General features: G+C 35.6%; 1 protein-coding gene across 3 annotated transcripts in view; it reads left to right on the plus strand.

Moving 5' to 3' along the window:
• The first annotated feature begins 640 nt into the window (after positions 1 to 640).
• Positions 641 to 20,722, plus strand: part of LOC116848008 (UNC93-like protein) — a 96,457-nt gene continuing 76,375 nt past the window's right edge. The window contains exons 1-2 of one of the 3 annotated variants that reach the window (XM_032823672.1): positions 641 to 685; positions 1,039 to 1,168. The gene's annotated coding sequence lies outside the window, so the exon portion shown is untranslated. Of the gene's footprint in view, positions 686 to 760; positions 776 to 1,038; positions 1,169 to 20,722 lie in introns of those variants that run through there. The other 2 variants (XM_032823674.1, XM_032823673.1) reach the window with 2 other exon arrangements.

Raw genomic sequence — 20,722 nt, forward strand, 5'->3', positions numbered from 1 at the left:
CTTGCGATTTGCGACTAATGTAGAATGGGCTTTATGTCGTTATGCAAGAATGCTTCCCGTTTAAATATCTTATATTTTGTCTTTATATATAATTTATGTACTCTCTCTTACTCTATTCGTTTTATAAGCCGATTTTAACTTTTTTTTTTACAAAAGTAACGGAAAGTAACGATTTTTTTATCGTTACTTTTCAAATAACGGTAACGCGTTACTTTTTTAGAATCAGTAACGAGTGACGGTAACGAGTTACTTTTTACTGCAAGTAACGGTAACGCGTTACTTTTAAAAAGTAACATTCCCAACCCTGCATTTAGAATAGTAAATAAGTTAACTAATGCGATACCGACGAGACCCCGATTGAATATTTTAAGAGTCGACGGAATATTCAAATCATTCGATAGAAATTGTAATACGTGGAAGTCTAATACATTGATATGCGCTCGCGGGGAATAGTACGCGACGCGTGACAGTACCGAAACAATGGACAAAAAGCGCAACGTCAACTGTTAACCGCCAAGCGTCGCTGTCCGTTGAACAACGAGCGATCAAAACAATCGACATTATCGGAACATGCCAGACCTTCAAGGTGGTACAAATTTACCTTTGTACATCACGTACTTTCTCGCGTATTTTCATTGTGTTTCGAACCGACGAGCGAAACGGATGTCGCGTCGTACGTGTGCCGGTGCGTTTAGTTAACATTCCCGTCAGATATTTGAAAATTTTCGTCAGCTTTTGAGATATCTAGTCGGACCATCGAAATCAAGTCCCTCTGGTTGAATTGCTTTTACCCATACAGCACAAATGTTCACTAGATATCCTAAGAATATTCTAAGAATATTTGAATATTCTTAGATCGTTCTTAGGATATCTAGTGAATATTTGTGCTATATGGATATATGAGTTTCATGGGCCTTTATAATAAAACATTAGTTATAAGCCGTAGACAAGTTGATTAACCACGGTCGGTTATTTTTTAAAATAATCGACTGTGATTGATTAATTTGTGGCTCATGCCTAATGGCTTATTGTATAAAGACTTATTAGAGTGCCACAAGTGCCAGTGCCACAAGTGTAAATATCTGGAGTGTTACGACCGAGTAGCCGGATATGGGATACTAGGATCCGCAAGTCAGAGACGCGGGCAACGATTATTAAATATTTCCAGGTATGTAAAATCATTTGCTATATAGGAGAGGAAGGGGGGAGGAAGGGAAAGAGAGAGAGAGAGGTTTCTAATTTTCAATTGACTCTTGATAAATTTACCAAGAATAAAGAGATACTCTCTCCCTTCTTCCCTATGAGACCAAATTTTTAAGCCGATATTCATAGCCCGTTATTATTTGATAAATTATAGCTTGACAATTTTTTACTAGACTGTTTTATAAAAATCGCTAATTACCTGCCAATTTATATTTATTTCATAGAATAGACAATAATCCAAATAGCCGAATAACGGTTCATAAATATGAATTTGCAATTAATTATGCTTTCAAAAAATTGTAAATATAATTTACATTCATGAATATCGGCTTTAGAATCTAATGTGAACTCGCAAATGTTAATTTGTGACTTCAATGATGTTCCTTGAATCGGAACTTCTATCTGAAATACACCATTTTTTTTGGCTTCTGTATAACGTTTTTTGTTATTATATCAAATTCAAGTTTAAAGTTCTATCATTGCACAATGTTATTGAATTAATTACTATCTTTGTCATATAATTCCTTTTTCTCTATCTCTTTCAAATTTCCAGATTTTATCGAAATTTTCAGTGCCGATGAAAAAAATAATAGTGAAAGAATTATGAATAAAGAAAACTTGTTGTTTTTAGCTATTAATTTCATTATATATTTATACATATTGTTTATTTGATGTTTATCTCATATATTCTCTACGCAATTATTTATGTTATATAAGTATAATAATATAATTAATTACTTAATTATTTAATTAATACATTGCTTATTTTGAAATATCAGGAAATTAAAAATTAAATTCAGTAAAGATTAAATTCAGGTAGAATTTTGAAATAATTGAATATTAAATGATTCTTAGATAAGTTCTTTAAGTAAGTTCTTTAAGTAAGTTTAATAAGAAAAATATGACAATAAGTAATTTATTATTTCAAAGTAGGAATATAGATACATAATATTGTAGATTATATAATATTAAGTATTTCCAGATTCTCTTTTTATATTGACACTTTAAATTCGATGGAATTTACTGAATCAATGTAGATAAAAATTTCGATTCGAGTATATTTTATATATATCTAAAATATTATAAACTTATTGAAAAAGAAATATATATATATATATACAACAATGGTCAGAGTAACGCTTTAATAAAACGCATTTCATAAAACTGCGCTGCGTGTTTTTAAATCCGGGTGCGGTATATATAATAAATATTTTTATAGATCCTATTTCTGTACTATTGTAGAATTTATATTTTCTAAGATTTTATATGCGCATATGTATTTTTTCAAATTTTATGCGACGATACGATGGTACTATTATTTGACAACTTATAGGTAAGGACAACTTACGATAAGGATATACATAATTCTCGCGGACTGATCGTTTAATACCGATAATATTGCTGAATCCTTTCTCATGATGCAATACTTGGATAATGTTGCGAATGCAAGTTCTTAAGGTATGGGTGTATCGCTCAGATATCTTAGTGAAGAAGTAAAATAATCTTAGTGAGTAGAGTAAAATTATTTGAGCGAGTAGAGACCATTATTTGATTATCATCTAATTATTTAACACATCAATATTTGCAATAATCACTTCCAAAAAATAGAGTATAGACCTCTCTTTTGATTATATTTTTACATATTGTGGTCAGAATAATATATTACACTTTATATTATAACTTTTATATACACGCGGAACGTAGTTTTACTAATTTTTGTATTACGCTTTTAATATACTCGTAAATACTACAAGTCTTTCAAGTACGTCATACACGACAATAACAACTGAGATGAGAGTGATATTAAGTTGTCACACCGGTTGTCTGATTAGCCAGTGTCACAAATTGCATTTGTCAGATATATTAGAGATGACGTCATACCGCAAGCGGATATTAAGCTGTCCACTGATTGCGTTGACGCTAAATTCACGACATCAGGTAGATCGTAATTTTTGTGCGTGTCAAAGTGATGTTAGCGATGACCGAAGGGGAGAAAGGAAAGAGAGAAATAACAATGCAATCTAAATTTATTTTTTCTTGATCTCAAACACATTTTCCTTATAAAGACTACTGAGGAAGTAACTGAGAAATTTGTTAGCTCCTATTTTCATTTAACGACGGAAAACATAAAAAAAGTGATTTTACTCCGTTAAATAGTACATGAAAAAAGTTAAGAATCAACAAAAAGTACAACATTTTTATACATTTCCTACAATTCTTCCGAAATCTCTTTATATTGCGCATACCTCTTAATTTTTTTATTAATTAACGTTATTTTTTATTAATAATAAAATCATACTCTGGTTATCCCGCGTTGTTATAATAACGTACATAATATACAACGAAGTGTTGGATATTAATCGATGAAAACTTTTCTTGATCAAAATAGTCGGCAAGGCGATAATCAAAATTAATCAATCGTCATATATATAATCATGAATAACTTAATCGATTGATGAAATCAATAATTAATTAATTATAATGGATTGATTAAATTAATTATTAATCAATGTATAATTGACACATCAAAGTTTAGTTAATAACTAATTTCATCAATTGATTACTGATAAAATTGTTTATGATTTTTTATGTGACAATTCATTCATTTTTATTATTAATTCTTCGATTATTTTAGTTGAAGAAAATTTTAATTGATTATGCCCAATACATATGCGTACTGGCATAATGCTGAATACCAATGAATATTTTTTATCTAATAGTTACATCAATTATACCCCATGCAATACGCAAACAAATCATTCATTCCGCCAAAAGAAATAGGATCTATAAAAATATTTATTATATATTTCGCGCCCGGATTTAAAAACACTCAGCGCAGTTTTATGAAATGCGTTTTAATAAAGCGTTACTCTGACTATTGTTGTATATATATATATTTTTTTTTTTTCAATAAGTTTATAACATTTTTTTTGTCACGTCATATTCTCTCTGATCTATGACTTGAACGCACCCGCTCGCGTCTATATGTATATTTACAATCGCGACAAGTAGACAGAGTCAGTCAATTAGTTAATTATTGTGAATTTACACTCCGACTTCCATATAAATTATGTTGATGTGCTATATTACGTTATATTATGTTCATGCTATGCAAACGCACACTATCTACGGATATCCAAATATCATTCTTCCATTTTAACATCTTCATTTAGTGCAAACTTGAAGAATGTAACTGTTTGTCATACTCGCGCGAAGCTCGAGAAATAAATCAAGCTTTTAACGATTTTGCGAGTCAGTGGCATAATCGCTGATTCCTTCTTGCCGGGCTCGCACATGTCAGGAATTTTGTTTCGTGAGTTTTGTTCGAGTCTTATAAGACGCGTGACTAATTCTGTCGTTTATCGCGAGACCACCGGGTCGTTTCTCCTTCTAATTCGAGAAACTCCCAAGTTATTTTCAACTGCTTCTCTTGAAAAAACTGCAATTACGCATTACAAAGCTGCGCGAGAAATTGTAAAGTGCTACGTGTGACGTGAGTGTTTCTCATTCAAAGAAACCAAATTTCTACTTAAAACTTTAAAACGGAAACGAGCTCTTTGTTTGCACAGCGAATGTTACCGTTGATAAGTTTCTCTCTTTCTGCGTTCTACGAGATAGGATGTTACATCACGTCCGCAAGCGTCGCCAGGACGTTTGATAAAAATCATAAAAATTCGCTTCATGGTAATTTAGGGTCTTGTTTGGCGCCGCTACTTGTCACTCGGCTCTCCCTGGGAAAGTGTATAAAATAATCATATCGCGTATCAGCCGACGCGCACGCAAGTGAGGGCGTAAATAGAGTAGTCGGTCAAGTACGTTGGCGGGTTTATCCAGAAAGATCTTAACCTATCGCATGCGTGTTCGCGCTACCCTTGAGGATCGTACTTATCGCCGAAGATACGTCTTACTTTGTCTTAAAGTCATAATATAACGTCGCCGTCGCCGTAACATCACGCGGGAAAGATAGCCTAAAATATTACCGCATATTTGGACTTTGATGTGAAAAAAAACCAAGCGTAAATCTTTTCGAATCTTCGCCTTGTGTATGAGCAAGAGAACGAATTTTAGTCGTCCTTTGCGACGATCTCTACACTGAGAGACATCCCGCAAAATATCTAACAAATAAAAAGCATTTATTTGATGGGCATTGTGATAATATATTTACGTAAATTTAAATTCTTTTATTTAAGTATGATAGATAGTTACTTTCGTAGAAGATTTTAAGAAAATGTATATTTTCTTATTTGAAAGATATCTTATACTTTAGTATAAATGTGCATTTAGTATAAGTATGGATATGTTATTGGTAGCCATCGAATAAATTTTTTCTTATTTCTTAGATACTTTTTCCTTCAGTGTAGTAGTTCAGTATTTCAATCAAGAATATTAGAGCATTTTGGTTTGCTTGCTATATAGAGTCGAGAAAGAATCAATTTTTTTTTATAAAATTTTATATTTTTGTATAGATTATATAATCAATTCTTTTTCCAAGTACATATTTTTCTAACTTTCTCAGGATGAAACTTTGCTCGGAAAGCAACGTGACCATAGAGTCACTTGAATTCGAGTGACTTTTCACTAATACAGGGTGAATTCTCCATTCTTAATCGTCGAGTGAATGTCTTCGCGAGTGAAGGATAAATCTGATGTGTTCCATCGATTTTAGTCGACTGAAATATGAAGATGAGATTTCTAAGATTTTGTGAAATATACTTTTGCGATTTCGAGTGGTAGTATTTTCATTATCGCTTTGAATGAAAATACTGCCATTTGTTTTGAGTGAGATTTCATTCTAAGAAATTTAAAAAGCAATTATAATTCGTTGCATGTGCCATAGTTGCGAATTTAATAAATTGAAAAAATTCGCGTATTCTATTACCCGCAAGTTGTTGCGATTCTAAAGAAAATTCTAAAGAAAATTACCTATAATCTCGCTTTTATAATTGTAAAGAGAGATATGTTCTTGCATCTGGATCGAGAAGCCGAATTCTTTCGATCACCGAAATTATACAATGACATATTATCGGTTACTTATGTCGGCCAAGGTCGAGGTATCTGTGAGGAATTCGTCACGTCGCCTCGACTCGAAGAATACACCGAGTGGTTCTTTATTATGCGCGCAGGTGAACGTGTGTGATACGTGAGTGTAGTTAAATTATAAAGATTCGCGCTTCTTTTATCGCGCGTCGCATGTTTGGCACTTTTTGCGACCTCGCGAAGTGAGAATCGAATCACGCATGGCCAATCGTCGTATACCGTATGCGACGATGTATAATAATAAATTTCTACTTGATTCTGACGTTTAATCTTAAAACATCTGAATTATAATCCATTATGGACGAAGACGCAAAGAACTCATGTATATTTCTTTAAAGTTTTCTTTAAAGTAACTACCCGAACTACAAATTTTCTTGTTTTATTTAAACATTTTCGTACACTTTATTCTTCTTCTATCTTATCCAAATTCACTAATAATTCTCTTAAGAATAGTTTTTCGTTTACTATAAAAGTTTACTATAGTAATACTATAGTAATACTATTTCGTTTACTATAAAGCTCATTATATATTATAGCTACATTGCGTTTCTTTAATTAACTTTATACTATCATTCTTGTTACCTAGATGTCCTTGTAATCTTGTTTTACAATCTTCTTAACTTTCATCTAACCTTTACATTACCTACATTTTCTTCCTATCTATCATGTCTAATTGCACTTTCTTATTTCATACTCAACTGGTATCATATCGTCCTCATAATATTCCAAACTCTATCTTCCCCTATCTTCAGCTATATGCATCTATTCTTTTATCGTTCCTCCTATTTCATCTCTTTACTTTCCTTATTTTCTCTTCATCCTCTTTTCTCCCCAATTGTCTTCCATATCTTATTAGTTTCATTATTCCATTATATCCACCCTATACTTTCTACTAACTCCGTGAAGTAATTTCTTTGTCTTTCTTTACACTTCTTGTATGTTTCCTTCAGTCTACATTGCCAACAAAGAGTTTCCTATAATCTTTCTTTTTGGAGGAATTGTTTGCACTTCAATCTTATTACTTGCACAGCACTTGTCCTACTAGTCCTTGTGTTATTTTTTTCTTCCGCATACCTTTATTTTTCTTCTTTATCACATATGACCAAACCATTCCTCTTCATTTCTTGTATCCTGTTCTTCCTCCATAGTTCTATCTTCTGTTACCAACCTATTATATATTCCCTCAATAATTTTTTCTGCGTTATATACTAATTTAAATTTGCCTGCATTACCTACACTACCCTAATTACTTATTCCTTATGACGCCATAACTCCTATTACCTATGTACTTTTTCCGCTCTGAATCTTGCTTTCCTACCTAACGTTTTGTTTCGCCTTCACTTACATATATTTACGCATTCATTCCTACATAATTTTCTCCATCTGACCTTCTATATTTAACTCAATACACTAAAACCATTCCATACTCATGCATTGTATTAATCAAGCATTCACACGCCTGCACACTAACTAAATCAACATAAGTAGTATATCTGAAAGAAAAGAATAGTCAATTACTACAGAATAGCGATATACTTTTCTTTTCACATTTACAAAATTATATGATAACTTTCATCATAAAATTATCTTCGTATAACGAGCAAATTGAGATCGAAAGAGATCGAGAGCGAAAAAGATGAGCTTCCGCCTCATCATCTAGGTTCAAGCATTAAAACGTTCAAACGTGAGGACTCGAAGGATGGATCTTCGATAGGAGGAAACAGGTTAGCTTACGATGATGCGATTCGTGATATCGCCGATTTCGAAATTGTCAAATGCCAGATCGTGGCTATAAAAAATCCGCTTTCAACCGGTACGAACCGCTCCGTGAGAGGAAAAACACGCGCCAACATTGGAAAATAATGTGCTTCTCGGTATAAGACTATTGACACACTATTTCTGCTATTACACGCGAGCGTAACTGCGTTCTATCTTCCATTCATGAGAACAGCGATCGACACTTTCCGCGCGTACAGTCGTTACTGCCGTTTTAATTGCCATGCATAAAAGGTCGTCTACAATAGGTCGCAATTGCATTTTAAACTCGTTTGCGAATCGATGTATCTTTCGCGTAAATTCGTGAAAAATAAATAATTTCACTGACGAATTTAATAAAAGTTTTCTCGAGTTTGTGCGAAGAAAACAGATACACTCAGATTGATGCTACGATTTTAAAACGTAATTACGACCGCATCGTAGATAATCTTAAAGCATCTGTAAAATCCTTTAAGCATCCTCAAAATCTTCTAGTCACATAAGGCTAGCTTTCATTAACAAAAAACGGGTGGACGCGTCGATATTGTCGAAAAATTGTTCGCGGAACGTATTACGTGATCACACGTAGAATGCGCGATTCGCACGGGATGATGAGATAGAAGCTTTTTCCAATGGAAGGGAAAGGACGTCACGTTTGACGTCCATTGACGCCTTCGTCAAGTCTGAGTCAACGTCGCTTATTCATAACGATCCGCGACAGTTTTTCCCGACACCGCGTTTTAGCGTGCACACAATACACGTAGACATCGTCGAGGATACAAATATGCGAATCTCCGTTTTGCACGTCCTTCATGCGTACGTACACTTGTCGTTGCGCGTGAACGCGACACACGCCGACGAATACATTAAGATTAAACCGCTATGAATATGCGATTCCTTGGTTATGAGACGTTTGTCCCGAGACCCTCATCTGCCTAAATAATCAACTTTCACCGAGATGAACTTCTCGAAAGGTACAGGAGAACGAATGGATAATGTGAGCTTATTCTGAGATAAAAAATAGTTGGTCTAGCTAAGATTATAATTACTTTTGATCCCAACCATATTTTTTTAGTAAAACATACATATAAAGTTATTACCAACATTATAATAGCATTTAATTAAAAATGAGTTTCTTTGGTCATAATTTAAGGTCATTATTTTTCTATGCGATTATGGTTATAAATACAATTACAAGCATTTTTCTCAATGCATATTCTTCGGCCAATCTTTAAAAAAATATTTATTCGCTGGGTTCTAAATAATATATTTATTACTGTATATATCTTGTACTAATATAAACTATTTTTCAAATAAGAGAATATACATTTTCTTGAAACCTTTTGATAAAAACAATTGTTTATTCTATTTTGGAGATCAAGTAGAAATAAAAGGTTTAGAATTTAGGTTTAATTAAATATGTTATTGTACTACCCACCGAATAAATATTATTTATTTTTTAGATATTTTTCTCTCACAGTGTAGGATTCAAACTGTATTTTGAGTAAATTTGACGTCTTGTATATATATCGGGGAAATTTACGTGGATGCATTTCCGGCATAAACCATAATACTTCCGCTCGCCGTGCGGCGAGTGATAACACGAAGCGGGTTGCGTCACGAGTGCGGTAAAAGTGACAAGTTCCGCCGATTGGCCGATCAATTTGCATAGATTTTGCTCGCAATGTGCGCGCAGTCTAGGCGTACGTAAATCGACATTACACAACGTATCGGAAGTCCTCGCCGCACTCGACTTCGATCCTCGTGGCGATCACGAGAGATCCTTCCGTCCGATTCGCGTGGGCCGGAAATGCGCCGCGAGCCTTCTGGAAACTCGCTGGGGTAATTCGCAGTTGTTATGGTGATCGATTTGTTTTGGAATTAATATTAATGAGTCAATCAATTGATCACATTGTGACCGTTGAGACATTTGTAATCGCGCACATGTAGTTATCGCTACTTTCGTGCAAATGTAATGGCCGAGTTACGTTGGAGTTGTGTAATTCCTTTTATAAAAAGCTAAGAATATTTTAAGAAAAGTATTTTCTTATTTGAGAAATATTTTATACACATTAATATATAAATAAAAACACACATAAAATGTTACATAAAATGTTTTTAAATATGCTATTAAGTAGCCGTTGAATAAATATCTTTTATTTCTTAAATATGTCTTCCCTCAGTGCTATGTGACATTAGATTCGTTCATTTAACGTTAGAAATTGTATCGATATAGAGCCGTGTTCGGGAGCTATATTTTTTCTTCCTTTACTTTTTCACGAATTTGGCGTTTCCTTTAGCACACGAAGGTAGCAGGTACTGTACGGCGCGCAAAATCAAGTGTAGTTTGCCACTGGTAAATATTACATGGCAAATACGTGTGTTATCGCAAAGCACATATTGATACAAGTTTCGAGCAAACCTTCACGAATAGCTCAACAGGCGCTTCGTTATTCAAAAGCTAAAGCACTTGATTAATTAATTAATTTAATTTGATTAATTAATTAATTCAGTTATTCCATTAATTTATGACTTATGCGTCACTGCATAATTATTTCATTAAACCTGCCCAGCGTTCAATTGCTTAATTAATTTACGTAAATAGAGAACGTCCTGTTTCTCTCTACTGCGTTATTTTTCAATGACATATTTTTTTTTTTTTTTTTTTATTAAATTAAGGTTGGTTCTCTTAATGAGAATGTCCGAGAATATCAGCGTTTGCCGCAACTTTTTTCAATTCTCCGCATCACATATTTTTTGTAATTAAGCGTCGAATTGTACGTATACAAAATTTTACTAAAATCACTCAAGAATTCATCGAAGAATACGGTTTTGCTTTTTAAACTTATTTTTCAACTCATCTCTGTGAGGCTTTTCTTTTGCTATAATTAATTACGTGAATATTTTGTTTCATCGATATTTTTAGAGCAGGTATGTCGACTTCAAAGAGAGAATCTGTCATGATACGTATATAACAATATATTAAAATTGAAACATACAATATTTTATTTTATTTTAACATATAACAGTATAGTAAAATCGACATATGTCTTGTGAAACGTCGTTTTCAGCACGTTTCATTTTCTTCTTCGGAGAAACGAAAAAAAATGCGCGCGAGTGTAGCAAATAAATCTTTTCTTTCTCGAAAAGCGGTATGAAGCGTTCGTACAAAACGTGAGAAATTGCTGTTCGACGATATGACGCATCGAGAATACGCTGCAGCACGTGTTTCGTTTGCGGGGACGCGTTGCAGCGCGCGATTAGATGAGAATCGCGACGGAGGCGCCAGACGCATCGCTGTGCTTCACAGTGCGGCTGGTTAGCGCTTGGTCGATAATCGAGTTGGAATAATCGACCGGCAATATTGACGTTAATGCGAACTAATACGGCGAATAGTTCAATACGATTGACGCCGTCTGTTTGTCGCGAATCCGCCTCGTGCAAACAAACCGTGGTGATTTCCTATGAACAAATTTGCACGGGAACTCTCAGCTCTAGGAAAAGACCGGACAATTTTCCCGACTCGTTCTCCGCGGATAATGTCGACGTTTGCAATTTAAGATTGACGTAGAAAGTTTATATCCCGCAAATAAATTTTCAAGTATTTTTTTCTCAGAAATCTTATTTCTGTAGTAGAAGTTTTTACTGATAAGAGAGGATTCTGTTTCTTCAAGTAAACATATTTCTCTTGATTCAAGAAGAAAAAGAAGATATATTGAAAAAAGAATATTTAAAAATTTTTTTATGGAATGTAAAGTTTATTCGTGAAAAAGTTTGTGTGAGAAAGGTTGATTGTATCAAAAATTATTTCTGTAAAATAAACTTTTATCCCACAAATAAAATCTCAAATATTTTTTCTCAGGTTGCTTAATTAAAAGTCTTCGTTTGGAATATAGGATTATAGAAAATAGCACTTAGCAACTGGACTTTTTTTCTGGGTGTTAGAGAGACACGTTACCGAGCTCTGACGCGGTTCAAGAAACGGTAGTTTCGCAAATACACACATTCGCGTTTTACATATTTTGCACATTCGTGAACACACGCATGCATACACAGACACATATGCGATAAACTCACGACCGTCTCACGATCCTGTGAAAATCTAGCATGTGTAATGTTCGACGAACTGTTACCCGTCGATTTTGTTCGTCTCGCTGCTCCCGACGCGCTAACTTTGCGCAGACACACACTTTTATTGTACTTCTGTTGATTATCTTTTTAGTCGACACGCACGAAACGGGGAGTAACGACGCACCAGCGATTTCAAGCGCTCCGATATACTCGTTTGAACCAGTTCTGCCGTCAAAATTCCCAAAACTCACCGTACGAAATGCAGAACACGAGCTCGACAAAATCGTCGCGTTGAATCGCGTCTATCCCGGTCTATTTGAACTGTGATACATATTATTTACGTTGATCGAGCGACGTTCGCAGTACACAGGTCTGTCCTCATCCGCGTCTGTGCAAACACGATTACCGCATTTTTCAATGTCAGCTTTCGGCGCACCTGATTATGTTATCACGTAACGTGTGTAGTCTGGTCCGCACGCGCCTTCAGAATAATACTTAGTGTAACGTTCCGTCGCCGTTTCGCGTCGCAAGAAGAATATACAGCCAAAAAATATAATCCTTAGCGGATTACTTTTAAACGCATTCTACAATAAGCTATTAGTCGCAAGCAAATTGACCAATCACAGTCGACTATTTTCAAAAATAATCGACTGTGATTGGTCAACTTGCCTATGACTTATGACTAATAGCTTATTGTAGAATGTGCCTTACATATATCCTTAAGCGGCTTCTTCTAAAGCCCATAGGATCATCTGTTCACTTTAATCCATATTATGCTTCCACAAGAGTTTCGTTATTCTGAAACACCTTGTATATTCACTAGAAGAAGTTTTATTCATAGAAATAAACTTTATATTCCATAAGTAAATTTTTAAATATTTTTTCTTAGTGCACAAAAGGATTCCATTAAGGATAGAATTGTGTTTCTTTTAGCCGCATTTGTCGAGTACTGAAGGCGGCGTTCTCTCAACGCGTTGATTCCTTATCAATGAGAATTCATCTCACCAACCTATACTTAGTTTCCGCATTAGCATAATCACTCAGTTAATTGTAACTAGCGATTCATCATCGTTTGGTTAACTCTAACCAGCTACTTGTGACTCGTCATCCATTTTTCTATTTACATTTACACACACACACACACACACACACACACACACACACACACACACACACACACACACATAGAGAGAGAGAGAGAGAGAGAGAGAGAAAGAGGGAGAGGGAGAGGGAGAGGGGGAGAGAGAGAGAGAGAGAGAGGGGTCATATATCTCCGTTAACTTTATTTATTTTTCTTTATCTTTTTTTTGCCAATCCATTGAATGTGAAATTCGACGGAAAGTGAGCACGACAGAACGTGAAAGTTTCGCGCATCAGTCAAAATAACGGGATAGCGATTCTCGCCAGTCACGGATTTTGCGTCATACATTTTGCGAGACTGCGCAGGATAGGGTAATTACAAACATATTCATAACCGGATTGTACTGGAATAAACTAATCCCCTGAAAACGAGAGACGCAATTACGGGAAACAGAAAAATAACACGTAAACCTGTTGTTCAATACATACGATTTATCCTTTAATTGTTACTTGATTTTTCCACTTTATCTTCTCGCTGACAAATTGTTATGATCTTATCGTGTTCTGATTGTGACACGGCGACAATCTAATTTGACGGTGCTCCCTATGATTGTAATAGTACGCAATAATTCGACAAGCAGTTGCGATAATCCGCAGTCGCGAAATAATATCATTGCTTTCCCTTATAGAAATATCATACTAAGAATCATTGATAATTATTTATTTTTAGTATTAAAAATACTGGATAATAAGTAATGATCAATGATTTTTAGTATGATATTTCTATAAGGGTTGGACAACTGCAATTAAGCTTTGTTCAATTTTCCTACGCGCGACACGTGCTCCGTGTGCGGATAATCGCCAGTCGATTGAGAGTTACATTTGCACCCTCGTGTATCTCGCGTGAATCAGGCCGTTTGCTCGTCTCGCCGGGGAGGATTAAGTCGATAGCTGCGCTCGTGGTGTCAGGCGCACGTGTAATATATTACAACATGTCACGCACGCACAGTCTGTAACGCAGAACTGTGACACAAAAATGGAGCATTGTACCACCTTGAGACGATACCCTCGGATTTCTACAGTATCTCTTTGAAATCAAACCCTTGTCCTCCGTCGCGTCGTGTTGGTCTATATTGTCGTGTCTTCTCGTGTCAGCAGCCGTAATAAAGAAGCTTTGATTTTCTCGGTTCTCTCCTTTTTCTGTTTGCGCTCCAAGGCACCACGAAAATGCAAGCTTTTAGCGTCTCAGCTCCGATTGCACCAATGTTATTTTGGTTTTAAGAGTTAAATATGTGACTGTCTTTATTTCTTTAGGAAAAGAAAGATAAAGGTAGAAGTTGTTGAAGTTTAGCTTAAAGCCAAAATAATGTTGGTACAACTGGGCCTTGGAGGAACAAAATAAGTGAGCAACAGAAAAGGGAGGGAGAGAGAAAGAGAAACGATAAATTAGCCGCTAAATCCGTCGTCGCGTTAATTACAATTAATTACAATGATGTGTTTTCGTGCTACATTTTCAACATTTACACTCGCATTACGACATTTTGCCTAAATGACGCACTTGTGACGTGCGCGTCGTCTACTCATCGCGTACCTGCGTCTTTCAGTTTGGGCGCTCACTGGAAAGAAAAATAATTACCGTTATTGACACACGTCTCGATTAAACGGGCCATTTGCTCGCCGCACGAAATTCTCGCCAATCATACGATTTGTGACACACTTATATCCCGCCTCGAAATCACTCATCCGTTTCGAGCGTTGCGTTTGCACGTAATAAGTCAATCGTCAATTGTTTCTCGTCAGAGTCCCAATTTCAGGAATAACGACCGGTAAGCAACGGTCACACTCGTCTGAGAAGCGATACGTTATGCGTGACAAACGCGAAATGAAATATTTTTTGCTTTCTTTTTTTGTTTCTTTCAACATCTACTTCAAAGTACACCGCAAACGACTCCTTTTTTCCGGGGAACTTATTTGGGAATTAGGTGACACACACCGCGACAGTCATGAAATTTTATGAGGCTCTTTCAAGCAGCTATATGGTCGCGTTACGAGAACTGAAGTGTTAATTTTCGTTGTTTCTCGTTGTTGGTGCGCGCGGCTATTGTTCGATAACTCGTCGAATGTTACCTCGCGAATAGCACAAGTCATAAGAGAAAACCACGAAGGAATGGAGCGTGCAGCGAGAAACGACTTGCCATCGGTATGTCTTATCTCTGTTGCATTTCGAACTCGAATATTCAAACTCCGCGAACGATATCAATAATCGAGTTAGCCGTGTGTGTATCGATACGTTCAACGCGTGTACGATTAACGAGTTATTCATTGATGCCTCGATATACGAGACATTAATAAGGTATTTGATGCAGCAGCGTATGCCATAATAATACATAGTAGAAAATGCAGCGATCTCTCGTAATTGAAATGTGAAATGAAACTGGCAAATAATTAATAGCGCGTAATCTTGGGAGGAGATAAGGAAAGAGATCGAGTGAGATAATAATGTTAATGAGGGGAGAACCAGTTGACAACACTTATGCAAAGGAAAGTTTTCGCTGGGCATGTCAGGCGCAACGTACTAAACAAAGAACGGCCGACTGACTCATCCGATCAGGCGCGCGCTAACCGATCAATAATCGAACAATATCGAATAATATACAGCTGTAACGCGAGCGACGAACTCGTCTACGAAAAAAACCCGCCGCAAGGTTAATCAGACGTCCGTCCGTCCGTTCGCTCGGTCCGTGGACAGCCTTTACCCCCCGTCTTCGGCACGTGGGCCTCGAATCACCGTAAACAAATCGAAAGTTGTATCTTCGAGGGTCACCGATTACCAAACTGCAGCGATGCATATTCGCTTGCGCGATCGATCGCACAATGGCGGAACGTGAGTCAGCTCGCGACCGATTATTACGGACAGCTGTTATTCGCGCTGAAGAAATTTTGCGAATACCGCTCGCTCATTGTCTCTCGCTAAGCCCTTGTCCTTCACGGACTGACTTACAACCGGCTACTGATAACCTCGAGGCGCACAATTTTGCAGACGGTGACGGCGGCAGCTTGTTTGAGGAGCGGTTCGTCTCCCCGCAATGTTTCTTTTTACGATCTATTTGTGCAGTGACGTTGACATGTGACATGGCACACTCTCGCGGTCGGTCGCTAGTCACACGATGACAATGCAGATAACGGCGGCGAAGTTTAACGAATGCATTCGACAAGCAGGTAGATTGAAATCAATCGGAAAATCTGCATGTCGCGCGTATCGGCGAGCACCGCGAATTTCCCGGACAATCAGCTTGAAAAGAAAAAGAAAACAAAAAGAAGTTTCGCGGAGAAAGTATATTGTTCATTCGACCGCGCGGCATATAGAGTCCTGTGGCAGAAGACTTTAACTCCGTTTCGACTTCGTTCGGAGAAAGTCCGACGGTACCGATTTCAAAGATACTATTTGTAATAGTTATCAATTGTCGAGATTTACATGAGCAGCTGAGAAAGATATTTTTATATTAGAGTGAGGTGGAGAAGAGAGCAAATTATATACCTTTTTAAATCAATAAAAGCAAAAACAAAAAAACATATATGTAAATGTATATATTCGGGAATTTATATCTAAAGAAAATTACGAAATAAATATATTCGAATTTTATATATGTAATTATGCAAAATATATTTATATTTAAACACAAAAGACTTTTTATTTTTGTGAGGAAATGACGTCATAGTATTTTTACGTTTATACAATAGTATAATAAAAAAAGGATTTCTTAGGCCAAAATTTTTATTTTTAAACAATTGAATTTTTTTGTACATTTTAAAGAAAGAATTGAAATTTCTTAATTTTCATTTTATTTTATAAAGAAAAACTGAAACGCAAATAAAAATTCGTTAAAAAATAATTATAAAGTTTTTCTTTGAAAATATATATTATATAAATATAATATAATAAATTATTATATAATAAATATTATATAAATATTATATAAAAAGTATTTTTATATTTTTTGTTTAAATGCGAATGTTACCTATAAATATGTAACAAAAGTTAGATATATTCACATTTAGCAGTTTTCTTTAAATAAATTCTTGAATACTGTTGTTTTTTACTTGGAAAAGTAATTTGCCACTTTAAAAGTTTGCCAATAGGGAGGAATTTATCGCCGTTACGCCGATTTCTTTTATCGCTTCTTTTATTTCAGAGTTTTGTTTTATTCACTTGTCTCCTCCAATCCAAAAGAATATACAGTCGAGGATTGAAAGTGCTTATGTATAAAAATAACATCTGTATAATAGCGAACAGTACGCGCGGTCGCATTAGGTCGCATTAGAGTTACAAAACGTGTTTAAAGAGCAGTAGCGATTCTCGATACGCGCCACGATAGAAAAGGATAAAGAAAGACGGCAATCAAGGAGAAGTGGTGTTCGCGTACGTTGCCGGCATTTCAAATAAGTGGCTCTTTCACCTTGCGATTCAGCACGGTACATCAATATCGATTATTGTCCAGGACTCGTGCGTGGAGTAAAGTCTGTAGTAGTCGATCGACCGATCGCGTTCTGCGAATACGTTTCAGTTTCCAACCTCTTGATACGCTTCGTTTCAGCGACTTAATATTTTAAATGATAAACTTGATACATATTTAGTAAATGCAGAAGAAAATGAGAGACGTCGATACTCCTGATAGACACATTTTTTGCTTTACTGAATCGAGAAAGCTTGCTTCTTGTAAGAATCATGTAATTGAATAATACTTAAGAGTAAGAGAGGTAATGAACGCGTTCGCGGTTGACAGCAAATCGTCATGTTTAGGACGTTGCGAAACTTCTAGAAACTAATGAATGATGATATGAAGTCAGATATGTGGGATCAGTCAACGTGATTCAAAGAACTGCATTGTGTGTAACTCATAAATAGATAATGAGTCTGCCAAAATCTATGAACGTCGAAACTCGATTAAGAGATTGACGCGTTTGTTTTAATATATAGTGTGTCGTATTTTACAGAAATACGTCCCGATTACTTTCATTCTCAGTAATATTGTCATGTTATTACACTTTTCATATATTGTAAAGTGTATAGATAAGTTGTGTTATTTGTTAACGTATTTGCTCTGTGTTAAATTAACGCAGAAATTTGAGCAGATAAATTGGCACGTGTGAAGTGTGTGAAATTTGACAGCAAATCTTTTGCGGTGTAAATATCAGTTCTCTCTTGAGGGAACAAAATTCACATTTTCCACGCACGAACGTGACTCACCTCTTATTTTCGACAAAGTGTTACATTGGCAAAACGTCACTTATCTCTAGCGATTTTCGGAAATGATGATTGGATTTATAATAAGAGACGCACATACTCCTCTGAGATAATTGCATCTCCTTGCACATTTGAAGACAAGGGGGGGGGAGGATAACGTCTCATCAGTTCCGACGATACCTTAAGTCGCGTCGCCGGTGACGTCACGCGGTACCGAATCCTCAAGTACCGTCGCGGCCGACAGGAGTTTCCGAGTGTTGGCGCGACCGCGATACACGGTGCGAACGATCGGTGAGTGCGATTTAAGAGGCATGCTTGTGTCGCGACGGCGTCGCCGATAACGGGAAAACTCTCCTCAGCCACGGCTAACTGAGAAACGTCGCGGTGCTGTAGGTCGTGTACGGTAGGGACCACTGAGCTTCGCTGCTTGTCGCAAGACGAGTCAGCAACGAGGAGTCTGTGCACGACCTCTACCTCCTTCTGTCCTCGGAAACCGGTACGTCTTTTCGCATGTCTCGATGTGCATTATCGGTACAAAACAGGGTTGCAAAAGCAGCTTACACACATGATGAAATTGGGAGCTCGTCAAATTGTCTAAATTAAGGATCATTATTCTGAGCGAATAAAAAGATCTAAAATTAAAATATATTTATTCGATGAGTAATATAAGATGATTAATATAAGATAGAAGAAGATGTTTACTGAAGTCTAAATTCTTTCATTTAAATGAAACAAAAAGTCGTTTTCATGTAAAAAAAAGCCAAAGTTTCAAGAAAATCTATATTTTCTTATATAGAAAATATTTTACATTATAAGTATAATTTACAGTATAAGTATATAGAATAAATATTTGTTATTTTTTAGGTATTCTTTAGATTTCTTCTCTTAATATATACCGATTGTTTTTATTTAAATAGAATAAACAATTACTTTTTTTTTATAAAAAGTCAAGGTTTTAAGAAAACATATCTCTTATTTAGGAAATACTTTATATTATTATAAGTACAATAATCTCTTCTTTATTTCTTAGATATTTTTTTTCTTAATATACTGAAGAACTTACGCAATAATAATATAATTAAAAATAATAATAAATAACATTTGATAATTGTTCTTATTATTAACAATATAATTACTGAGTAATCTTGCGAGCACGCACACATACCCACACACAGTAATGACTCTCAATTTTGACAATTTGGTAAGCTTCACTACTTCATTGTGTCTAAACGGTTTTATCTAAACGGTTAACTCCTGCAATACATAAAGTGCGATTGATTCATCATCGTTAACCTTGGCTAACGATAACGCTCCCATTTACACTTACTCTCGTATTTTTTGTTACGTGATTCAAGCTCGCGTTGCTTCGCATTCGCCACGGCAATGTCGTTCGCACGAAATGTTCGTAACTTCTGCGACATTGCGATTGTCTGAGTAATGTTAGTTTGCATATTTTACGACGACATCCACAAAATCGTCCATCAGGACACTTCTAAATAGCTCCGTGTACTTCTTACACAAAGGGTTACACAAAGGGTTGCACAAAATTCTGTTAATATAACGGCGTTGCCTATTTTTAAACGTAGAGCCTATGCGTGCTTTCAAATATTTATTTTTAACGTATCAAGATATTGCGAGGTCGCACTCTTCGGGTTCAATGTTTCAATTGCTGGGACACCCTTAACATTTTCATTGCTACATTTTATCGTTGCGCGGCTACGATGCGTGTAATTTGCTAAAACGTTAAGAACATATAAGCACTTCAATAACGCGAGCTTGAATTATTCATCCTTGACATTTAACCGTTTCGCTACCAACGGGATATATATGTCTCGGGAAATGTGTTTTATATCTTTTCCTCACCATAAATAATAACCTTATTCAAATGAATAAATAGCTTTTCCTGTATTCAGAGCACATCAACTATCATTCTACTTATTACCATTGATAATAAGTACATAACTATATTCTCCCAAAAACTTCAGTAGGACATCAGTATCCCGGCCCGGGCCATAAAACTTAATTTTTTTGCTAAGATTACATTATATATGATGATGTATTTAATGAAGTGTAAAAAAAATTGTACTTTTCTAAAAAACGAACAATAAAGATTTAATAAAGGCTCTTTGATATACAATCCAAAATATTAAAAGTAGTAATGGCCTATAAGATCTAATCTACAATGTGCTCTTTGCTTTCTGTTTCTTTCTTTTTATCTCTTTCTGATTCTAAACCTTAAGCCAGGAAAGGACAGAGAATAAGAAATAGGAAGCAAAGAACACATTGTAGATCAAGCAAGAAGGAAGTGCTATATATTTGAAGGAAGTGCTA

This window comes from Odontomachus brunneus, unplaced genomic scaffold (genome assembly GCF_010583005.1).
Source record: "Odontomachus brunneus isolate Ranch 3 - 2012 unplaced genomic scaffold, Obru_v1 Obru_scaffold_087, whole genome shotgun sequence".
NCBI lineage: Eukaryota > Metazoa > Arthropoda > Insecta > Hymenoptera > Formicidae > Odontomachus > Odontomachus brunneus.